Genomic DNA, 6,879 nt, shown 5'->3' with positions numbered 1-6,879 from the left:
GCGTCCATAGGTACTGCATTTTGGGCAGGTCAGCCGGTTGCAAGAGCAGGGATGTCTGGGGAAGGAAATCCAGCTTCTGACGCCATGCTGACCCCTCACTTGCCTGCCACAACTGCTCCCACCCTCCTAGCTGACTGCAGACTGAGGGTCCTCCATGCAGGACTCAACACCCTGACCGAGTACTGCGCTGTGGTGCTGCCGCCATCTGCTCTGCGTCAGTCACGAAGTGCTCAGAGTAAAAACTGCTGTTCTGAAGTAAAACAGACACCAGCAATAGAGGTAAACCGTGCTGAGGCTACAAGAAAATGGCCACCGGCCATCCTAGAGAAACCCCCCCCCCCCCCCCCCCCCCCGAAAAAATTGCCACCAAACCTTGTAGAAAATGGTTGACGGTATATACAATGCATAAGGCTACAGGAAAATAACTGCAGGCTCAGCAAAATGGCAACAGCCTCCCCTCATGGCAAACAGCCCAAGTACCTTACTGTGAAGGGAAAAAAAAAAAAAAAAAAATAAAAATAAAAAAAAAACAGGGAAGGAAAGAGCGGACCCTGACAGCCAGTACAGCCCCCGCCACCAAGGCCCAAAGCCCCCCAGCCAGGTACATACATCGCACCTCATGCCCAGTCACACAGCGGACCCAGCAGGGGGGAGGAGGGAATGAGGGACAGTGAAGAAAGGAAGAGTGAGAGACCCCCCTAGTCAACCTCTCAGGGAAGGCTCAGCTGCTCCATCCTGTCAAGACAGGGGGCATCATACTTAACCCTCCTGTCGTGATTGCTGGATGCATTCCACCACAGACCCATCACCCGAGCAGTACAGGGTTGCTGTTGGCCACGGCACACTGACACGGACAGCAATAGCCCGGTCATGTGTGCCCCAGAGCATATAGCTCACCGGCCGCCCCTGGACCAGAAGGGGCCTGTCACGGCCAACCCAGCACATAGCTAGGGGTCTGCTCACGCTCAATGGCCAGGCTGGAGAGACAAGGATCTATATTATTATCTAGCCTGTTACACAACCCAGCTGTTGATTGTAGATCAGAGGATCAAAATTGCAGAAAAATTCCCAGGACCAATGGTCCCCTCAGGGAGCCAGGTCCTTCTACACTAGGCAGAATTAAACTGAGCTGCAGGAAGCAGGGTTAAAGCCAATGGGACAGTCCCCTGGGCAGTGCTGTGCAGTCTTGCCGTTTTTACATTTTCTGCCTAGTCCTCTCGAAGGTGGTGTTATAACCTTAAGGTCAAGAATTAAAGGAACTGTGGCCGTCAATGAAAGAAATATGAGCCAACGAGTTCTACAAATCATTGCTTTTTTTAATGTCGATTTTGCACACCATTCGAACATTTGGGGAATTGGGGTTGTATCAGCCATCGTACCTTGCCATATTGTGTGGCAGAGCTGTTGGCAGAATCTCAAATATGTATTGCATCTGGACATTTAAAAGTTTGTCTAGAGTCCAGCTTTAACATTCATTGTTGCCCACGCTTTTGCAAATGCACTTGCAGTGCCAGTTGCACATTTTCCACAAAGATGCACATAACCAAAAAGCGCTTGATTCAGTGCCAGCATTTGGCACTTAAGCATCCTGGGTGCATTTCATTCAAGTCAATGGGCCACACTAAAACACAACTTGATGCTATAATCAGATACGAACATGGCCTAAACCATGCTACTCAACAGCTGTGTACTGCATGTATAATTCAACAAATCTAGCAGGCTTACAAATTTAAGTGCCCCTAAAGCAGAGAGAACTCAGGATTTAGTGCAGATAAGCTTTATTAAAAAGCAAAGCTACTGTTACATGCAAGCATTTGAAAGTTCTAAAAGCTGTGAAACACATGGAATAGGTATTTTAACACGCATGATGTCAGTTAGAGTTAACTGAACACAAAGGATTACCTTCATAGCAGTGCATATCCAGATTGCAAATACTGCATCGAAAATCAACTATGGTGAAGTGCTGGAAACTTGATCATCTGCTAGTTTGTGTGGATACCAATTAAGGATCATGAAAGTGTGTTAAAGTAAAACATTAAATTGTACCCGACCTTTAGGCGTCATGCAAACTAGACAATCTCAGTAGAATAAAACATCTAAAGCCAAAAAGCAGCTGTGAAGGAAAAAAGAAAGCCCCTTAAAAATAGCAGCACTTTCAGCATGAAAAGTAGCCTTACTCAGCAGAAAGTGAAGTGTTATGTCACAACCAAGGTACTGTAGGTAATCTAGTCAAGTATGATCTTAGACACCAATATAACCATTCAATTTCCAAAACCCTATCTTAAGCCACCTGAAGCTAAAATTTTTGTTTGGCTGTTAAAGGTAGTTCCAGCGCAGTTTAGATTAATGGACAAAGGCACATTTTGTTAACATGCATCCACAAAGATGCATAGATCTTTGACACCTATAAAATAGAGAACTGCTCTAAAGCTGCAAACATTTTTATATCAAAATTCACTTCAGTGGAGTGTAGTGATTTACCCTTAAAGTGTACCTACACAACAAAACATTTTTGTTCCAACAAAAGGAAGAGGGGAAAACCAACAGAGAGAAGTAAAAATGTTAAAAGTAAGGGAATGCTAGAAACTGTCAATTTTTATTCTGGTCAGTTTACCTGTTGCAGATTTTAACTTTGGTAAAATTGAGGAAGTAACTCCTTTAACGGAGCCCCATATAGCAATGAAGCATGACAGGGATTCTAACGTTTTTTTCCCACCCTTTCTATTAAAAAAATAAAAATAAAAAAAACCACCAGGAAGTTTGTCTGAACGTTAACTACTCAGCTTCACTTGTGAAGTCCATATGATTAAGATGGCATTAGTGCAACTGAAAAGCAGACAGAGGGTTACGTGAAATCTAACTGGATTATGCTGCCACCTATAGGACAGGGCACTGCCAAAAAAATAAAATAAAAAAAATAAAAAGCCCAAAAGAAGGCCAGCCCCTCCAAACACCAGCAAAGGAGCTGAAGCAACAGATTTGTCTGTAAATACAAAAAAAATAAAAAAAAATGTCGGCATCATCCACAAGGACATACAAGTTTAAAGCTGAACAAGGAATTCAGACACTTTGATAAGCACACTATGAGTTGGGTCCAATGAGGCGCATGTGACCACATGAACTTCTCTTCAATTACACCTGCCAATTTTAGGAAGCTCAAAGCTGGACCTTCTGGACATTTTTTCAATTGTAAGTTTACATGCAGCTACTGTTCCACCCCTCCCCTCGGCTGCCCATTCACAGAAACCTTTATATTTTGTGAACAAATTTACAAAATGCAAAGGGGAAGCAGAGGGGAGGGCAGAGAAGTGAGAACAGTCTCTCTCCTCAGAGCACACAAAAAAGCAGGCTCTAAATGAAAGGGATAAGTCCATGAGGTAGCATGCATCTAGTTTCACTTAAATTAGTGTGTACCTGGAACTTTTGCTTTGGTAGACTAAATACAGTAAATTACTAAACCTATGTCGAACACTGTATAAGGCGTTTCTCCTGTCAACTTTAGCAGCAAGCTACGGGGTTTGTTTCTCTCCGTTTTAGGGTTAGGCGGATAGGATGTAATGCCTTACCTACTGTTTTCTTTTATGTTAAGTGAGCCCGGGAATGCCCAAAAGGCTCTGTTTTGTAAACCTTTATTTTTTGAAAATAAAAAGAATTTCTTAAAAAAAAAAAAAAAAAATGTGTGTACCTGCACATTTATCAAAGTGGCTGAATTCCTGGAGATCAGCTCTAAACTTTGGCATGTCTAAAAACAGACAAACTGAGGGGTGGGCAATGCAAACAAATACTAAGCCCCCCACCCCCCAAAAATAGAATAGGGAACTGCCTGCAGTTCAGAGAGCTGACTGCAGAACATACCACAAGCTGGCAGCGGGCATCAAGGAAACTTCTCACAGCAAGCTTGAAAGGATTCCAATGGTCTGAAAGTGTTACTTTCAGGGGCTACTTAAGAGACTCCCCTGCTGAAAATGAATGCAAATGAAAACAATGCCAATTTTTTCTAAACAGGATAGAAAGGGCAGTAAAATGTCACTGATGGGTGTTTGAATTAATCTAGCTCAGATGATCTTACAACTGGAGGCTCCAACACTGCAAAGACAGCATGAAGCTCAGCATGTTTATCAGAATATGAAGACTCCTACACCAGGGGTTGACAAATTTGTTTGGAATCTGGGAGCCAGCTAAAAAAGTTAGGAGCCAGGTCTGTGACGGCGATCTGGACCTGTCCCTGGCCTGACATGGAGACAAGTGAGGGGAAGATAGCCTCCAGCCCCCCACATATGAGATCACCTCTCATTGGACACACCGCTTGAGTGCTAAATGGCCGCTGTGATTGGCCATTTAGCATGATCTGTGATTTGCTGTATCCAAGGGACACGGCCAACACAGAACTTCCCCGATGTGCGCCCATGGCGGCGTTCAGAGGGGAAGTAAACAGGAGGATGTCCAGGGACGCCCTCCCGGCAATTGGTGTCCGTGCTGTAGACATCTTTTGTCTATAGCGCGGGCACGAAGTGGTTAACAAAAGAATGTGACTTTTATTTCCGCCATGTTCCCGCTTCTTAACGTCATATCCCCGCTAAGGGTTAGATCAGGTCCGCCTGAAAAACTGACAGGTGAACCTGATCAGACAGCCCTTGTGAAAGGGGTCAAGCAGGGAGGATTACAAATAATATATTTTTTTTTTCCCTTAATTAAAATAATTTTTTTTACTTTTTACAAAAAAATAATAATAATAATTAAATAATATATAATATATATATATATATATATATATATATATATATATATATATATATATATATATATATATATATATATATATATATATAATATTTAATTATTATTATTTTTTTTTTTTTTTGTAAAAAGTAAAAAAAATTATTTTAATTAGGGGAAGGAAATGGGCGGGCAGTGAAAAACAGTCAGGGAGCTTCACTCCATTAGGAATTATCATTATTGGAATAGGGTGTAATTTCTACATCCACCACAAGATGGCGCCAGACTACCGAAAGATTTTAGTAGGCCGCAAAGCCGCGGCCTCAATTACTGGCCGGCGCGGCACGATGGAATTGCGTGGCGGAGTTCGGGGTCCAAATGGAGACAGGATACCCCAGCAGCGTTGCCCCAGTCGCCAGGACACGAAATCTAGGCGCAAATGCGACCTGGCGACCGGGGTTTGTCGAGCCCTGTCCTACACAACCAAGCCACCTGTATTAAACAGGAGACCCATAACTCCTCCCCAGCTCAACATCTGATGGGAATTCCGCAGAAGATAGGAAGCAGCTCAGGAATCGAAAGCGTTTTTTTCCAAGTCAGGGATAACCCTGTCCTTGGTGCCAAATGAAACAGTCGGTCCAGGGACCCAAATGACTTGCCCCACAATAACTACATGTTCCCTGGCCTAAAGTAAAACTGGGCAAATAAAACTGCCTTGAAGGAGGATCCCATCAGACCCATGACTGCCATGCAAAAGTGGAGCGTTTCACTCCTGAACAGAAGTGCTTACATTGAAATTGAGGTGTCTAAAGACTCTGTTGTGATAAAAAAAACACTCTGGTTAGAGTTGTGTCCAGAACTAAACTCAGATACTTCAAAATGAGGAGTCAGTTTTACCAGCTATTTCTGAAATCTGAAGGTTCAGAATCCACCCAAACTGCTGTAATATCAGGGCAATTTTGAGAGTTGTCTGACAGCTTGTGCCAACTGTTCCCTCAACAGGATGTCATCTAAGTACCACACAATCAAGATGCTACAATACAACCCATACTGGGGCCTACACATTGTTAAACACCCAAAGGTCAAGAAGTTAGTCAAAAGGGCAGGTCCACAAACTGGTAGTTTAGAGCAGCGATTCTCAACCTCGGTCCTCAAGTACCCACAACAGGCCATGTTTTCAGGTGTTCCTTTACTTTGCACAGCTGTTTTAAATATTGATTTTACCCAAGGAAAGCTCCCAAAACATGACCTGTTGCAGGTGGTTGAGAACCGCTGGTTTAGGGGAACCTATAACAAAACCTATAAAATGCTAAAGCTTTGGGGGAAAAAATAAAATAAACCACACACACCAAGTTGAGCTTTGTGATCCAATATGGGGCTCTGGGTTTGGGAGCAGTGAACCTTTGTGAATATTCTGCCACAGGAATTTGAGAAATTACACCTAAACCCAGCTTTGTATAGTTCTGCTAATCTGTGTTGACCAAGCCATTTGTCAAAACTGAAGGGTAAAGCGTTATTTTCCACTTTGCATGCCAAATTAGGATACTTTCTTACATGTTCCCATAGCATAACTTTAAATGATCTTTTCTGAAAAATTGTAAAGTCCCCCCTTGCTATGTAAGGTTTGGGGGAAGGAGAGTTGTGTGTGCCATAATTAACCCTGCCTGTCCTTGCTTATTTCATCAACTACCTAGATGTTCAAAGCGGTCTGTCATAACAAAATAGGTTAAAGCTCAAGACTTAAAGAGTCCACCTGGAAAAAAAAATTATTAAAAACCAGCAGCTACAAATCTGCAGCTGCTGACTTTTAATAAATGGACACTTAGCTTTCCTGGAGTCCAGCGATGTCGGCAGCCGAGGCGGATCAATCGCTTGGCTCCTGCCGCCGCCATTCTCAGTGAGGGAATAAGGAAGTGAAGCGTTGTGGCTTCGGTTCCCTACTGCGCATGCGCAAGTCGCGCAGCGCAATGAGAATGCTGCGCGCCATCTCTGGGAACCGTGTGTCCCAGCAGACAGCGCAGCGGGACAGGGAGAGGCATAGACTCCCGTGGGAGTCTATGCCCGGAAGTGGGTGCAAATACCTGTCTTAGACAGGTATCTGCACCCCCCTCCCCCCTGAAAGGTGCCAACTGTGGCACCGGGGGGGGGGGGGGGTTCCGATGA

This window comes from Lithobates pipiens, unplaced genomic scaffold (assembly GCF_037356315.1).
Source record: "Lithobates pipiens isolate NorthernLeopardFrog02 unplaced genomic scaffold, aLitPip1_a1.2 Scaffold_3, whole genome shotgun sequence".
Classification (NCBI taxonomy): domain Eukaryota; kingdom Metazoa; phylum Chordata; class Amphibia; order Anura; family Ranidae; genus Lithobates; species Lithobates pipiens.
The sequence above is the reverse complement of the archived record's forward strand: the minus strand, read 5'-3'. Positions refer to the sequence as shown.